The sequence below is a fragment of the Eublepharis macularius genome, chromosome 6 (assembly GCF_028583425.1).
Source record: "Eublepharis macularius isolate TG4126 chromosome 6, MPM_Emac_v1.0, whole genome shotgun sequence".
In the NCBI taxonomy this organism is placed as follows: domain Eukaryota; kingdom Metazoa; phylum Chordata; class Lepidosauria; order Squamata; family Eublepharidae; genus Eublepharis; species Eublepharis macularius.
In genome coordinates this window covers 120646337-120663608 of record NC_072795.1, presented here as the reverse complement: position 1 = coordinate 120663608, position 17272 = coordinate 120646337, and positions in this window count along the sequence as shown.

Sequence of the window (17272 nt, the reverse complement as noted above, 5' to 3'; positions counted from 1 at the left end):
ATCTTGATCAGAAGAATTGTTTAAGCCTAAGGACTGCTATGAATTTCGCAACTATCAGTGTAACTTTAGAATCCCTGTCAATCAATAAAACGGATGTTACCTCAAACACCTATAATCCAGGCTGATCAATTAAAAGAGGAGTACTATAATGCAATCTAAGACCCTCGTACAATAGCATATGCACTAAAGAATCGGTCAAACTAGAGGAACACAAACGGGTCTTTTCTGAGTAAGGTAAATGTGACGGACTGCACTTTTTAAAAGTCTGCAAGTGCTGTACAGACAGCTGAAGGACTGTTAAGGGTTAATCCCTCACACATACACACACAGAGCTTTGAGTGATAGGCTACTCCAAGGAATCTAAGGAGAGGAAACTTTCCCTACCCAGTTAGACAGGGTGGTAGCTCTGGAGAGTGAAGAGATCCCTGACTGGGTGTGGCTGGAAATTGGTGTTTGAAGAGAAGGGATTTGGGGTACTAGAAAGTGGGTACCAGCATTCTTAAACATATACAGGGAAATACAGGAACAAAAGCCTCTAAGCATATGAATTTAAGTATCTGTGAAGAACGAAGCTGAAGTTGGTTACTTATTCCCAGTTCCTTATTCACACTTCCTTATTCCTTATTCGTTATTCGCAAAGCCAAAGAAAAATATTGTGGGAAAACTGAAAAGCTCTACACTCCAAAATGAAGATTGCAGGGGCACATATTATACACCTTCATATTCACAAGACTCAGCATTCTAAGTGGACCTATGCTGGGTCATTCTACAAAACCCAGATCTTGAGTAAACAGCTTCAAAATAGGATCCCCCCAGAACAATTCAATAAGAAGAAAGGGGCAGCAGCTGCAGCAGGAAAAAACTTTGGATCACCCCAAATCACACAGATCCGAACTCTAGAGACTGTCCCCCACAAGAGGACATGAGCTGGTGCTGATCCAGTCTCTGGTTCTGGACCTCAGGCATTGCATGTGGCCTGCCACCAAGCACCCAGTATTAGACATTTTTTGAATAAGCAAATGGTGAAAATATAAGCCTCCTGCAACACCAAATAATCTTTGGATCACCCAAAATCACACACCCCTGAACTCCAGAGACTGTCCCCCAAAAGAGGACATGTGCTGGTGTTGATCCAGTCTCTGGTTCTGGACCTAAGGTCTCGCATGAGGCCTGCCACCAAGCATCCAGTATTAGACATCTTTTTGAATGAACTGGTGAAAATATAAGCCCCCTGCAACCCCAAATAATCTTTGGATCACCCCAAATCACACACCCCTGAACTCCAGAGCCTGTCCCCCACAAGAGGACATGTGCTGGTGCTGATCCACTCTCTGCTTCTGGACCTCAGGCCTCACATGTGGCCTGCTTCCAAGCACCCATTATTGCACATGGCTTTGACTATGGAACTGGTGAAAATATAAGCCCCCTGCAACCCCAAATAATCTTTGTATCACCCCAAATCACACACCCCTGAACTCCAGAGGACATGTGCAACCCATTATTACACATGGCTTTGACTATGGAACTAGTGAAAATATAAGCCCCCTGCAACCCCAAATAATCTTTGGATCACCCCAAATCACATACCCCTGAACTCCAGAGCCACAAGAGGACATGTGCTGGTGCTGATCCAGTCTCTGCTCCTGGACCTAAGGCCTCGCATGTGGCCTGCTTCCAAGCACCCAATATTAGACTTTGAATAAGGAACTGGTGAAAATATAAGCCCCCTGCAACCCCAAATAATCTTTGGATCAAATCGCACAGATCTGAACTCCAGAGACTGTCCCCCGCCGCAGCTCATATGCTGTTTCTGATCCATTCTTTAGTTTTGGAGCTGAGCCCTCCTATGTGGCATGCTGGCAAGAACCTTGTATTAGTGTAATATTCCTTATTCAAAAAAAGTCTAATATTGCGTGCTTGGAAGCAGGCCACATGCGAGGCCTTAGGTCCAGAACTAGAGACTGGATCAGCACCAGCACATGTCCTCTTGTGGGGGACAGGCTCCGGAGTTCAGGGGTATGTGATTTGGGGTGATCCAAAGATTATTTGGGGTTGCAGGCGGGGCGGGGGGCGTCGGGGGGAGCGGCGCAGCCGCGACCCCCGGGGGCCCCCGGCCCGCCGCAGGCGGGGCGGGGGGCGTCGGGGGGAGCGGCGCAGCCGCGACCCCCGGGGGCCCCCGGCCCGCCGCAGGCGGGGCGGGGGGCGTCGGGGGGAGCGGCGCAGCCGCGACCCCCGGGGGCCCCCGGCCCGCCGCAGGCGGGGCGGGGGGCGTCGGGGGGAGCGGCGCAGCCGCGACCCCCGGGGGCCCCCGGCCCGCCGCAGGCGGGGCGGGGGGCGTCGGGGGGGAGCGGCGCAGCCGCGACCCCCGGGGGCCCCCGGCCCGCCGCAGGCGGGGCGGGGGGCGTCGGGGGGAGCGGCGCAGCCGCGACCCCCGGGGGCCTGGCTGTCTTTGTCTTTGTCTTTGTCTTTGTCTTTGTCTTTGTCTTTGTCTTTGTCTTTGTCTTTGTCTTTGTCTTTGTCTTTGTCTTTGTCTTTGTCTTTGTCTTTGTCTTTGTCTTTGTCTTTGTCTTTGTCTTTGTCTTTGTCTTTGTCTTTGTCTTTGTCTTTGTCTTTGTCTTTGTCTTTGTCTTTGTCTTTGTCTTTGTCTTTGTCTTTGTCTTTGTCTTTGTCTTTGTCTTTGTCTTTGTCTTTGTCTTTGTCTTTGTCTTTGTCTTTGTCTTTGTCTTTGTCTTTGTCTTTGTCTTTGTCTTTGTCTTTGTCTTTGTCTTTGTCTTTGTCTTTGTCTTTGTCTTTGTCTTTGTCTTTGTCTTTGTCTTTGTCTTTGTCTTTGTCTTTGTCTTTGTCTTTGTCTTTGTCTTTGTCTTTGTCTTTGTCTTTGTCTTTGTCTTTGTCTTTGTCTTTGTCTTTGTCTTCGTCTTCGTCTTCGTCTTTGTCTTTGTCTTTGTCTTTGTCTTTGTCTTTGTCTTTGTCTTCGTCTTCGTCTTTGTCTTCGTCTTCGTCTTCGTCTTCGTCTTCGTCTTCGTCTTCGTCTTCGTCTTCGTCTTCGTCTTCGTCTTCGTCTTCGTCTTCGTCTTCGTCTTCGTCTTCGTCTTCGCCTTCGTCTTCGCCTTCGTCTTCGTCTTCGTCTTCGTCTTCGTCTTCGCCTTCGCCTTCGCCTTCGCCTTCGCCTTCGCCTTCGCCTTCGCCTTCGCCTTCGCCTTCGCCTTCGCCTTCGCCTTCGCCTTCGCCTTCGCCTTCGCCTTCGCCTTCGCCTTCGCCTTCGCCTTCGCCTTCGCCTTCGCCTTCGCCTTCGCCTTCGCCTTCGCCTTCGCCTTCGCCTTCGCCTTCGCCTTCGCCTTCGCCTTCGCCTTCGCCTTCGCCTTCGCCTTCGCCTTCGCCTTCGCCTTCGCCTTCGCCTTCGCCTTCGCCTTCGCCTTCGCCTTCGCCTTCGCCTTCGCCTTCGCCTTCGCCTTCGTGCCGCCCACCACCCACCACCCGCCGCGGGATGGGGATGGGGATGGGGATGTTTATTTTTGGCAACCTCTTCATGCAAAACTTAAAACGTTTGTGGTACAATGTTGTAATGTTATAAAAAGGTAAAAATTTCATAAAATTTTAATTTTACTAACAATCCAACTCAAATAAGTATATATATAATTCAAACAGTATTGCTTCTATAATCATATTAGACATAAATATTAAACATAACTTTTAATCATTAAATAAAAAGTATTAAATACTCAGTAGTTTTATCTTCAATCTTGAGCAGCTTGAAACCTTCAAGTGAGAACTGAAAACACGTTTCTCTGTTTTAGAGAAACTATTTGTCAGTACAAAATAAACAGGATGGATGTTTTTGTTGCACTTTCCCAACCAGGAGGCAGACTTATCCTAAGAGTTTAATGGCTTCTTTCATTAACAAATGCTAGTCTTTTTCATTAAGTGAGGTATCAAAATATAAATGATTATTTAAATAAAACACAGAAAAATAGAACAGATGAACACAAGAATTAAGTTTCCTAACATTTTTTAATGAAATCTAACTCAATCAGATTAATGATGAAATGCATTCAAGTTACTGTAGCACATATTACAAGGATAAGTTTCCTGCCTAGATCTTCATGAGATTTCTTTTGGCCAAAACCCTGATCTGCTATTTGGATTACCATTTGTATATATTATCTTATGCGGAAATCTAAGATCTTTTCATATGATAACATAGATAAATATCAAACCAATCATAATTTAATTATTTTTTACTATTTCCAATAATGTGACATTCTACCTAGCCAAAAGTACCACTATGCCCAGCTGCAAGGTAAGAGATATGGATAGTAAAAATGACAGGAAAAGTTACATGACCAGGTCATCCTTGGTCTCTGCTAACAATTACAGAACATTTATCTGATACTGTTCACTATTTTTAATTGGCTGTCAAAGATAAAGAAGCACCAGTTATACACCGTACTAGAAAAAGAACTACAGTGAAGTTCATACAGCGTTATTTAGAATGCATATGTTTCACTAAGTATGTGTTCTAAACCATAATCAGCAGTCTACTGGTTTGAATCCCACTACTGACATGAGCTCAGTAGGTGGCCTTGGGTCAGCCACTCCTCTCAGCCCCAGCTCCATTGTGGGGATAAGAATAACACTAACTTGTTCACTGCTCTGGGTGAGGCACTAATATGTGTAGAAGAGCGGTATATAACCACAGTTATTATTATTATTTATATTTCCATGACGCCATCCCTTGACCTGTGAAATTAAGTATTTTGATAAATATGAAAGTGATACAAAATATAAATGCATTGCATAATGTGTGAGTGTACATATACACACTTTAAAAATTTTATTGGATAATACCGCAAAGCATGATTCCTGAGAAAGCTGCTTTCACTGCTTTCAGTGTGGAGAGCTGCTTGTAGATCAAAACAACCTGGCGAGCTGTCTTCATGCAGAGTGCACGATTCTCTTGGCTTTCAATTCTGCTTTCGTTCAGCACGGGTAAATCAATGTGTCAGCAGCAGTAAACATTTGTATCACTCCTCTCTGAATGAACTTTTAAATTTTACTTCCTATCGTGTCAAAGCAATTAAAATTAACAATACAGTTACTAAGCTGCTAAGATCAATTAATGGCTCTTAGGCTTTATCTATTGATCTAGTGACATCTTCAAAACCCACTGGTAACAGACTATACATACTTCTCTTCTATCCACAATATATACACAAGGATTAATTACATATTCTTATCTTCTAAATAACATATTTAAATGACATATTCTTATCTCCTAAATTAATTAGTCAAACTCTTACATCAAGGATTGGTGACGTTGTGGACAGACTATGCTTGGACAGAATGTACACTGAGAATAAATGACATCAAACAAATTGAAAACTAAATAAATCACTTTCATTTAACAAATAAATTTCTTCTGAAGTCTCTTTAGAAATTAAACAATAGAAACAAACTATGTGGCATTCCTCAAATCCACGTGTAGGATGCTATGGAAGTGGTACTTAGAGGGAAATTAATCTCCATTGCCTCCTGTCATGAAGAGCAAAAAGAAAACATTAGAAATGAAATGATATCTAGAATAAGAAAACTAGAAGATGAACACAAAAAAGGCCACCCAATCTATCAGTGGTGACACTGAGAGATCTCTATCTTTTGGTGCTACACCTCTGAAGATGCCAGCCACAGCTGCTGGTGAAACGTCAGGAACTACAATGCCAAGACCACGGCAATACAGCCCGGAAAACCCACAACAACCATCGCTGCCCCCTTTCCCCATTTCTTTTTGCCATAACTATAGACAGGGCCGGTGCTACCATTAGACCAACTAGGCAGCCGCCTTGGGCACAGACCTCAAGAGGGGCATAGTTTTATACAAATTACTTTCTTGAAAAAAATGCAACTGAGAAAACCTATTGAGCACCCCCTAAATGGTCCAGTCCACAGACATCAAGCAGCTCAAAAGCTCACGGTAACATTTTTATTTATTTATTTATTTATTTATTTATTTTATACCCTCCCCTCCCCACAGATGGCCTAAGGGTGGCTAACATTAAAAAATACATTAAAATCACAGAAACATAAAATCAATAATATTTTTTTAAAATGATTAAAATAGTCCAGGAGCAGGCTATTTAAACAAATATTGGGAGTCCTTATACAAGCATGGCAGATGGCTGAGGGCAGCTCCGGAAGAAATGGTGGTCTTAGATGGAAGAAGAAGGACACTCGCTGGCACTCAGCCAAAGGCCCAGCAGAACATCTCCGTTTTACAAGCCCTGCAAAACTGTAACAGGTCCCACAGGGCCCAGATCTCCAGCGGGAGAGCATTCCACCAGGCCAGGGCCAGGGCAGAAAAAGCCCTCGCCCTGGTTGAGGCCAGATGGATGTCCTTTGGGCCAGGGACCACCAGGAGTTGCTTGTCTGCAGAGCACAACACCCTGCAGGGGACGTAATGGAGCAGGCGGTCCCGCAGGTATGGAGGTCCCAGTCCATGAAGGGCTTTAAATACCAAGGTTAACACCTTGAACCAGATCTGGAGCTCCACTGGAAGCCAGTGCAGCTGGCACAGCACATGATGAATGTGCGCTTGGATGGGCATTCCGGTAAGAACGCGTGCCGCTGCATTCTGGATCAGCTGTAACTTCCGGGTCAGGCCCAAGGGCGGTCCAGGATAGAGTGAGTAGTCTAGCCTGGAGGTGACCATTGCATGAATTACTGTGGCCAGGTCCTGGGGTGAAACATAGGGCGCCAGTTGCCTGCCCTGTCAAGGATGAAAAAAGGCAGACCTGGCAACAGTCATGACCTGGGCCTCCATTGAAAGTGTGGCATCCAAGGTCACACCCAGACTCCTCACCATCAGTGAAGGTTTCAATTCTACCCCATCGAGGGCTGGGAGCCGGTTCCCAGCTCGATTGCCCCATGATCCAGACACAGAACCTCTGTCTTCAGGGGATTCAATTTCAGGTGACTCTGATGTAACCATACCGTCACAGCCTCAAGACCCTTGACCAAGGAATTCAAAGCAAGATCGGACTGGCCATCTGTAATGATTCCAAGTAAATGTATCTTTAAATGCTTGATGAGATAGGTGAAGAGTGGGGGGTGAAGGAGATGGATGAGTGAGTGATATGATTGGTTGAGGACTGAGAGGGTGGGCGGAGTGAATGCAGTTTGAGACTGAGAGTAGAGAGAAAATTTTTAGTCAGAAGAAAACAGGCTAGCTGTGTGCTGCCTGAATACGTTGAAGTGTTTATGAGAGAAATATAACCTGTGTGGAACCTGAACTGAGCATGTTTGTGAAAGGACACTCAGTCAGGGAAAGAGAGGCCAGCTGTGTGAATGAGAGTAAATGAAGTAACTTTAAGAACCGAGAACTACGTTTATGAAACCGATACGCTTCTTGACTAAATAAAAGTTTATTTTTGTTTTGTTATATCCCAGTGTAGCTGTTATTGCTATATCCCATTCCTATCTTCAGGGCCACATAGAACCACGAAGGAGCCTGACGCTTAGGAATGTTACCAAAGGGAAAATTTAAATAAAATATCTTGGAATAAAATATTCCTGGTGGCAGCAGACCACCCCGAGGGTTAAGGGATAGATTAAAAGAAAAATCTACCCTAAAGAAAGTAAAAGTCATAATACCATCCATCAGCAGATAGAGCTGAGTGTCATCCGCATACTGGTGACAACCTAGCCCAAAGCTGCGGGCTAACCGGGCAAGGGGGCACATATAGATGTTAAATAGCATCGGGGAAAGAATCGCCCCCTGAGGGATGCCACATACCAAAGAATGGTAAGCAGACATCTGTTTCCCGAGTGCCACCCTCTGTCCTAGATTGTGACGGAAGGAGTTCAGCCATTGCAGGGCTGTTCCACGAATCCCCACATCGGCAAGGCAGTGGGTCAGAAGATTATGATTGACCATGTCAAATGCTGCTGTAAGATCTAAAAGTATCAGCAGTGCTGACCCACTCCGGTCCAGGTGTCGCCGCAGATCATCTGTGAGGGCAACCAGAGCCGTCTCTGTACCATGGCCAGGCCTGAAGCTGGACTGGAATGGATCCAGTATAGAGGCATCACCCAGGTATACCTGCAGCTGTTCCGCTACTGCCCTCTCAATTACCTTACCCAGGAATGGAATATTCGAAACTGGGTGCTAATTGGCTGGATCAGCAGGATCCAGTGATGGGTTCTTTAATAAGGACTGCACCACTGCCTCTTTCAGTGAGTCTGGAAAAAACCCAGAACTCAGAGAAAGATTAATGATGTCAGCTAATGATGCCCAAATCCCATCACCACCACTTTTCACCAGCCATGATGGGCATGGGTCCAGTGGGCACATGGTAGGTTTCACAGCATGCAGGACCCTGCCCACCTCCTCCTGGGAGAGTGGCCTGAATTAATCTAATATCAACCCTGAGGACAACCAAGGGGCCTCCAGTACATATACTGCATCAACTGTGGTGGACAGATCCTGGCGGAGTGACAAGATCTTATCCGCAAAATAGTCTCCAAAAGCCTCACAGCTTATTACCGAATTTACATTTTTATTTGTCCCATGCGTGAGGGACGTTAAAGACCAAATCACTCTGAAGACTTGTGCCGGGCGAGAACTAGTGGACGCAGTGGAAGCTGCATAGTAGTCTCTCTTTGCAGCTTTCAGTGCCATCTCATAGGCCTTCATAAACGTCCTATAAAATGTTCTTGTCATTTCATCATGAAGTCGCCGCCACACTCGCTCTAGCCGTCTCAGCTCCCATTTGATTTGTTGTACCTCATCAGTATACCAAGGAGCTACTCTAGTTCGGGGGCGGAGAGAGCAACGGGGAGCGATCTCATCAATAGCTTCAGAGAAACGGGCATTCCAGTCCTCTATCAGCTCATTCAATGAGCCACCAGGGGGCATCGGATCCTGCAGAGCGTTCTGCAATTCAATTGGATCCATTTGACTCCACGGGTGAGCATAAATCAGCTCGTTGCCCAAGCAGGAGGGGGTCATGGTGCCCCGACAAGCCCTCAGGATGAGATGGTCTGACCATGGCACTGCTATAGCTTCATCCAGATCCACCTGTATCCCGAACCCAAAGATCAAATCCAGTGTGTGTCCCGCTCGATGTGTGGGCATTGATACAAACTGGGAGAGTCCTAATGCTGCCATGGAGGCTATCATGTCCATGGCCTGTGAGAAGGTAGCATCATCAGCATAGACACTGATGTCCCCTAAGACCAGAAGCCTGGGGTACTCCAAGGCCCAGCCAGCCACCGCCTCTAACAGGCCTGGCACAGCATCTGCTGGTGCGCTGGGCGATCGGTACGCCAGACAGATGGCTATACTCTCCTCGGCATCCCACACCAGGCCCACACAATCAATGCCAGCAATCTTTGGCAAGGGGAGCAGCCTGATGGAGAAAGACTCTCGAATGAGCACCTCTACCCCAACAAGACATTTCCCAATATGTAAAACAAATATGAGAAACCTGTACCATAAATGTGTTGGAATATATGTGTGTTGCAAGGTCTGAGATTCAGTCATTATGGGGTTAATGTGTTTACCTACCATGCTATCGTTTAGATTGACCTGGAAGGGGAACCTGGCTCAAAGCCAATAATCTGCAAGCCCGGAAAACTTGAGAGTGTTTGTAAACTGTTATTGGTCAACAGGTCAGGTGATTTTCTTTCAGGGTCAAGAAGACAAAGGAATAAGAAGATTCTCCATTCAGTTATCCCAGCTCTTTGTTTGTAACCAGTAGTGAGAATGTAGCTCCAGGCATTTGTTATTTTGTAGGCAATCCTGTTAACCTTTTTCCTTTAGAAGTAAATGATTTTAAAAGCTAAACTCGTGTGCTGACTCTCTATTGATTCAAAATCCATTGCACCTCTGAAGAAAAGCTATTTTTTAACCGTTTTCCCCAACCAAGTGGACCAGTTGAAGTAATTATTAAGGTGAAAAAGATGCTAGCGATTCGTGTATATTGTTCTTTGAATAACAGCAGTATGGTATGGCTTTGGATAGGCAATATGAGATCATTAACTCTCAAAAAAGGCAAACCTTATGAGTTATATCATCCTGCTTTCAGATAATACTGCCAGTCATTGCTGCATCTCAAAATAGTCTAGGAGACTCAAAGTTATCTCAGAAGTCTCAGTCAACTTGAGAGGAACAATCCTTACTGAAACTACTCCTTTTTAGCTCTCCAGAGAGCCAGCTAAAAAGAAGAAAGCAAACAAACAAAGTAACTGCAGACAAAAGTATCTCCTTTTCATGTACAACATAATTCTCTCTCTCATTGTCTCACAGCAAACATGAGAAGGGGGTGGGAGTAGAAGACACTCTGGTTGTTGTGGGTTTTCCGGGCTGTATTGCCGTGGTCTTGGCATTGTAGTTCCTGACTTTCGCCAGCAGCTGTGGCTGGCATCTTCAGAGGTGTAGCACCAAAAGATAGAGATCTCTCAGTGTCACAGTGTGGAAAAGATGTGGCAGGTCATTTATATCTACTCAGGAGGGGTGGGACTGAGCTGAGTCATCCTGTAAGAGTTTCCCAGGGTGTGGAATGCTAATGGCAGGAGGCTTCACTGTATCCTGAGGAGGTTCTTTTGCATCTGGATTGGTGCTTGATGTGCTAATCTTCTCTGCAGGGCTATTGTCGGGTGTGGAGTGTTTTGTTAGCCTGGTGTTTTTCAGAACTGGAAACCATGCTCTGTTCATTCTTAAGGTTTCTTCTTTCCTGTTGAAGTTTTGCTTATGCTTGTGTCCCGCCATTCCAACAGACCCGGAGATTGGAAACACTTTGGAACAAGAAAGCACATCTACTGTGTTCTTTAACCTTTCTCCTACGCTGCAGGGACACAAGAACCATTCCATCTTTTCTCATAACAAAAAGAATCTTCAAAACCACACAGGCAAACCGCATTTATGACCGTCTAGAACAGGCCCTCTTACGTGAGAGAATCCACACTATCCGCAGAGAACTTGCTGCCACAGACAAGGAGCTATTTTGCCTGCATATCAACACCAGCCATAAAATGAGAAGTCAGGATTGGGACAAGGTCGATAATCTCACCTACAGGAAGATGGAACAAGTTTTTACCAACCACACATCCAGACAGAAGCAGAAGTTTAACAAACTACAGGAAAAAAGACAGACAAGCCCAATGCTCGACAATGCACGCATTGTCATCAATCTGACAAACCGTCAACTCTCAGCAGAAGAAACCTCCATCTTGGCAAAGGGAGGAAACTTTGCAGTCACCCCCACCAGAATTCCTGTGGAAGACATCCTTGCAAATGTAGAAGCTGCCATTCGTCATCTACCTGAAGAGGAAGCTGAGGAAATAAGAGGAGAGACAGCCAGGATTCTACGAAAGGCAAAGCTTCCCACCAGCAATATAACACGCAAGGAGAGAGATGCCATCAAGACCCTCAATGCAGATCCAGACATCATCATTCTACCAGCTGATAAAGGCAATGCTACAGTGATCATGCAAACAGAGGAATACAAAAAGAAGATAAAGGAACTACTGGACCCCTCCACCTACAAAAGACTAAAACGAGATCCCACCTGCAAAATCACCAGCTAACAAATGCGCTGATCAAGAATTCCTCACTACATCCCGATACGCACAGAAAACTATGCAAGACAGAAGCACAGCCACCCAGACTACATGGACTCCCTAAAATACATAAGGATTCAGTCCCACTCCGACCCATCGTGAGTGCCATTGGTTCACCGACATACGAATTAGCTAGACATCTGGCCGATCTCCTGCAGGACCACATCGGGAAAACCTCGTCTTACATCAAAGATTCAGCAGATTTCATCAACAAAATCAGTTCTCTGAAACTCAATCCACAAGACATACTTGTCAGTTTTGATGTTGTATCCCTGTTTACCAAGGTTCCAGTAAAAGACACTATTGCACTGATTAATCAGATTTTCCCAGAGGATGTAACAGCCTTATTCCATCATTGTCTGACAACCAGTTACTTCCAATGGGATAACAAATTCTATGAACAGATAGATGGGGTGGCCATGGGGAGCCCTCTCAGCCCAGTTATAACAAACTTCTACATGGAACATTTTGAAAAAACAGCTCTAGAATCAGCACCCTACAAACCTAGTGTATGGTTCCGGTTTGTGGATGATACATTTATCATTTGGAGCCATGGGGAGGAAGAATTGATGGGGTTTTTGAATCATCTCAACAACATCCACCTGAACATACAATTCACAATGGAGAAAGAAATCGAGGGAAAACTCCCACTTCTGGATACCTTGGTCATCCACAAAGCAAACTTTCAGTTAGGTCACAAGGTCTACAGGAAACCAACTCACACTGATCGGTACTTATACAAAAACTCCAATCACCACCCCCGACAGAAAAGAGGCATAATGAAAACATTAGTGGATCATGCAAGACGGATATGTGAGCCGCACGTTCTCACTGAGGAAATTAATCATCTAAACCACGCACTTCAGGCGAATGGCTACTCCAGAAATGAAATCCGAAGAGCAATCAAACCCAGGATGAATCAAACAACCAAGGAAAAACAGTCTCCTACAGGAAAAGTGTTTTTGCCATATATCAGGTGAGCAGAGTCACCTGGGCTCAGGAGCACATGGTCTGCAGCTGCTAGAGGAGGTAAGGGCTTTTTGCCTTTCTTGGCTGTGGTGGGTTAAGCTGAGAAGCTAAGGGTGGTCCTCTCTAGCTTTGGGGCTTTTTGTGTGTAGTTTTGTGTTGATTTGAGTGTAGTTTTGAGGCTGAGTGTGTTTGGGCTTGATTGTGTTTGAGGGTGAGTGTGTTTGTAAGGCTGCTGGGGGTTGCTGGAGTACAAGCCACACACCCCCTTTGTGCTCACCTCCTGTGCTTAGCAGGAAGTGACCTTTTGCATTGAAAAGGCAACTGCTGGGCAGGGGCGCGAGCCTTTGGCGCGAGCCGAAGGGCGAGAGCTAAAGGGCTCTTGGCCGGGGGATCATAGCCGGGGGATCATAGCCGTTTTCTTTCCTCTTAGTGTGTTATTCCTGAAACAGAATAATGAAGTCAGAATGCCAGCAGGGGGTTGGGGGCTTTCCAGTGTATTGCACTGAGTGTCACATGTATGACTATCTGCCTTCTGGTCAGAAGTCCTGGATGTGTGCTCGCTGCAAGGAGCTCCTGGTTCTCAGGGAACGAGTACGTACCCTTGAGGCCAAGGTGGCTGACCTGGAGAAGCGGAGACAGTTAGATAGGCACGAGGACAAGATTCTCAGGGACAGGACAGATGTGTCCCACTCTAAAAATGGCAGCGTTCTTGTTGTCAAGGAGAATGAGGATCTTGTGGAATCAGGGCACCGTATTGAGGATAAGGGGAACATGCCCTCAGAAGGGACCTCTTCTTCAGTTGGTGAGCAGGTTTCCTTTCGCATCAAGGAACCATCCCTGGGTGGGGCGGGAGGGAGGCTCTTGGTAGTTGGTGATTCGATCCTTAGACAAGTAGATAGCTGGGTGGCACAACCGCGTTCTGACCGTATGGTGACTTGCCTGCCTGGTGCGAAGGTAGCGGACATTACGCGTGTTATAGATAGGCTGGTAGATAGTGCTGGGGAAGAGTCAGCGGTCGTGGTCCATGTTGGAACCAACGATGTTGGGAAATGCAGTCGTGAGGTCTTGGAACAAAAATTTAGGCTGTTAGGCAGGAGACTCAAGGCCAGGACCTCCAAGGTAGCCTTCTCAGAAGTGCTACCTGTTCCACGCGCAGGGCCAGAGAGACAAACGCAGATCAGGAGTCTCAATGCGTGGATGAGACGATGGTGTAGGGAGGAAGGGTTCAAGTTTGTTAGGCACTGGGATTCTTTTTGGGACAAGCGGGAGCTGTACAAGAGAGACGGTCTCCACTTGTCCCGAGAAGGAACCCGGCTGCTGGCACTTAAAATCAAAAAGGTGGCAGAGCAGTTTTTAAACTAAATGCTAGGGGAAAGCCGACAAGAGATAAAGTGTCTCTGGTTCAGGATGGTTCATCTCAGAGAGATGAAGGGCTAGGTATAACACTTCTACAGGGAGATAGATTAGAGTTGTCAACTGAGATGGAGACAAACAGTGCAGATGACCTAACTACGTCTCGAGGCAAAGTGTGCCGGGGAAGTTACAGGTGTTTATATACAAATGCTAGAAGTGTCCGAGGTAAAATTGGGGAGCTGGAATGTTTAGTGTTGGGCGAATCCATAGACATTGTGGGCATATCAGAAACTTGGTGGGATGAGGAAAATCAGTGGGACACGGTGATTCCTGGATATAAATTATATCGGAAGGATAGGGAGGGAAGGGTTGGTGGTGGGGTGGCTCTATATGTCAGAGAAGGTATACATTCCAGTAAGATTGAGAAGGTAACTGAATTAGATTCGCTTCTGGAAATGCTATGGGTTGAAATTACGGGCCCAAATGGAAACTTAACTGTGGGAGTTTGTTATCGCCCTCCAGATCAGAAAATAGAGGAGGATTATAAAATGATGACAGGATTAAAGATGGCTGCTAAACAAAAAAACTGTGTTGTAATGGGTGATTTTAACTACCCACACATTGACTGGGCCAATGGGTGTTCGAATCGGGGGAGAGAAAGTGAGTTTCTAGACTGTCTCAATGACTGTGCTATGGAACAGATGGTTACAGAACCTACTAGGGGAGAGGTGATCCTGGATTTGGTCCTCAGTAATGCTGAAGACCTGGTGAGAGATGTAAATGTGATTGCACCACTTGGGAACAGTGACCATAATGTTATTGAGTACAACATATGTATAAATAGGAAATTGCCAAATAAGACCAACACAGCCATGTTTAACTTCAAAAGGGGTAACTTTTCTGAGATGAGGGGGTACGTGAAGAAGAAACTGAAAGGGATAGTAAAAAAGGTCAAAACATTTGGGGAATCTTGGAGACTATTTAAAACTACAATCCTGGAAGCTCAAATTAAATATATACCGCTGGTTAGGAAAGGCACAAATAGGTTTAGGAAAAGGCCAGCATGGTTAACAAGCAATGTAATAGAAGCTGTAAAAGGTAAAAAGGATTCTTTTAGGCAGTGGAAAACTAGTCGGAGTGAGGTTGATAAAAAGGAGCATAAGCTGTGGCAAAAAAAGTGCAAGTCTGTGATCAGACAGGCAAAAAGGGAATATGAGGAGCATATTGCAAAGAACATAAAGAAAAACAATAAACAATTCTTTAAATATATTAGAAGTAGGAAACCAGCTAGGGAGGCCGTGGGGCCCTTGGATGACCAAGGCGTAAAAGGATTACTAAAGGGTGATAGGGAAATGGCCGAGAAGCTGAATGCGTTCTTTGCTTCTGTCTTCACTGTGGAAGATAAGAAGTGCATGCCCACTCCGGAAGCACTGACTTTGGGAGGGGTTTTGAAAGACCTGAGTCACATTGAGGTGACGAGAGAGGAGGTTATGCGACTGCTAGATAATTTAAAAACTGATAAATCACCGGGCCCAGATGGCATACATCCAAGAGTTCTGAAAGAACTCAAGTGTGAACTTGTAGATCTCCTCACAAAAATATGTAATCTGTCATTAAACTGTGCATCTGTTCCTGAGGACTGGAAGGTAGCTAATGTTGTCCCCATCTTTAAAAAAGGTTCCAGGGGAGATCCGGGAAATTACAGGCCAGTCAGCCTGACGTCAATACCGGGTAAGTTGGTGGAAACTATTATCAAAAATAAAATTAGTGGGCACATTGATGACCAAAAGCTGATGAGGAAAACTCAGCATGGGTTCTGTAAGGGAAGATCTTGTCTCACCAATCTGTTAGAGTTCTTTGAGGGAGTGAACAAACAAGTGGACAAGGGAGACCCGATAGATATTGTTTATCTTGACTTCCAGAAAGCTTTTGACAAAGTTCCTCATCAAAGGCTCCTAAGTAAGCTCAGTAGCTATGGGATAAAGGGCCAAGTCCTCTTGTGGATCGAAAACTGGCTAATTAATAGGAAACAGAGAGTGAGCATAAACGGGCACTTCTCACAGTGGAGGGTGGTGAGCAGTGGGGTGCCACAGGGGTCGGTATTGGGTCCAATGCTTTTTAACTTGTTTATTAATGATTTGGAATTGGGATTAAGCAGTGAAGTGGCTAAATTTGCAGATGACACGAAATTGTTCAGGGTGGTGAAAGCCAGAGAGGATTGTGAGGCACTCCAAAGGGATCTGTCGAGGCTAGAAGAGTGGGCATCCATGTGGCAAATGAGGTTCAATGTAGCCAAGTGCAAAGTAATGCACATTGGAACCAAAAATCCAAAATATAAATACAAGTTGATGGGGTCTGAACTGGCGGAGACTGACCAAGAGAGAGATCTTGGAGTCATGATAGATAACTCACTAAAAACGTCAGCACAGTGTGCGACTGCCATAAAAAAAGCTAATGCTATGCTAGGGGTTATTAGGAAAGGGATTGAAAACAAATCAGCCGGTATCATAATGCCTCTGTATAAATCGATGGTGAGGCCTCATTTGGAGTACTGTGTACAGTTCTGGTCGCCACACCTTAAAAAAGATATCATAGCACTGGAAAAAGTACAGAGAAGGGCAACTAAAATGATTAAAGGGTTGGAACACTTTCCCTATGAGGAAAGATTGAGGCGCTTGGGGCTCTTTAGCCTGGAGAAAAGACGACTGAGGGGAGACATGATAGAGGTTTACAAGATAATGCACGGGTTAGAGAAGGTCGAGAAAGATGTGTTTTTCTCCCTTTCTCACAATACAAGAACTCGTGGGCACTCTATGAAATTATTGAGCAGTCGGGTTAGAACAGATAGAAGAAAATACTACTTTACACAAAGGGTGATAAACACATGGAATTCGTTGCCACAGGAGGTGGTGGCAGCTACAAGCATTGCCAGCTTCAAGAGGGGACTGGACAAATATATGGAGCAGAGGTCCATCAGTGGCTATTAGCCACAGGAGATAGATGGTATTCTCTTTGTGGGGAGGTGGTGCTCTGTTGTCTTGGTGCTGGAAGGAAGGCAGTGGGAGGGCTTCTGGTGTCCTGGCCTCACTGACAGTCCTTTAGATGGCACTGGATTTCTAGCCACTGTGTGTGACAGAATGTTGGACTGGATGGGCCACTGGCCTGATCCAACATGGCTTTGCTTATGTTCTTATGTTCTTAAAGGAATTACTGATCAGATGGGAAAGCTTATGAAAAAGCATAACCTCCAAGCAGTATTCAGACCCACCCGAAAAATACAACAGATGCTACAATCAGCAAAAGACAGTAGAGACCCCCTCACCTCTGCAGGAGTATA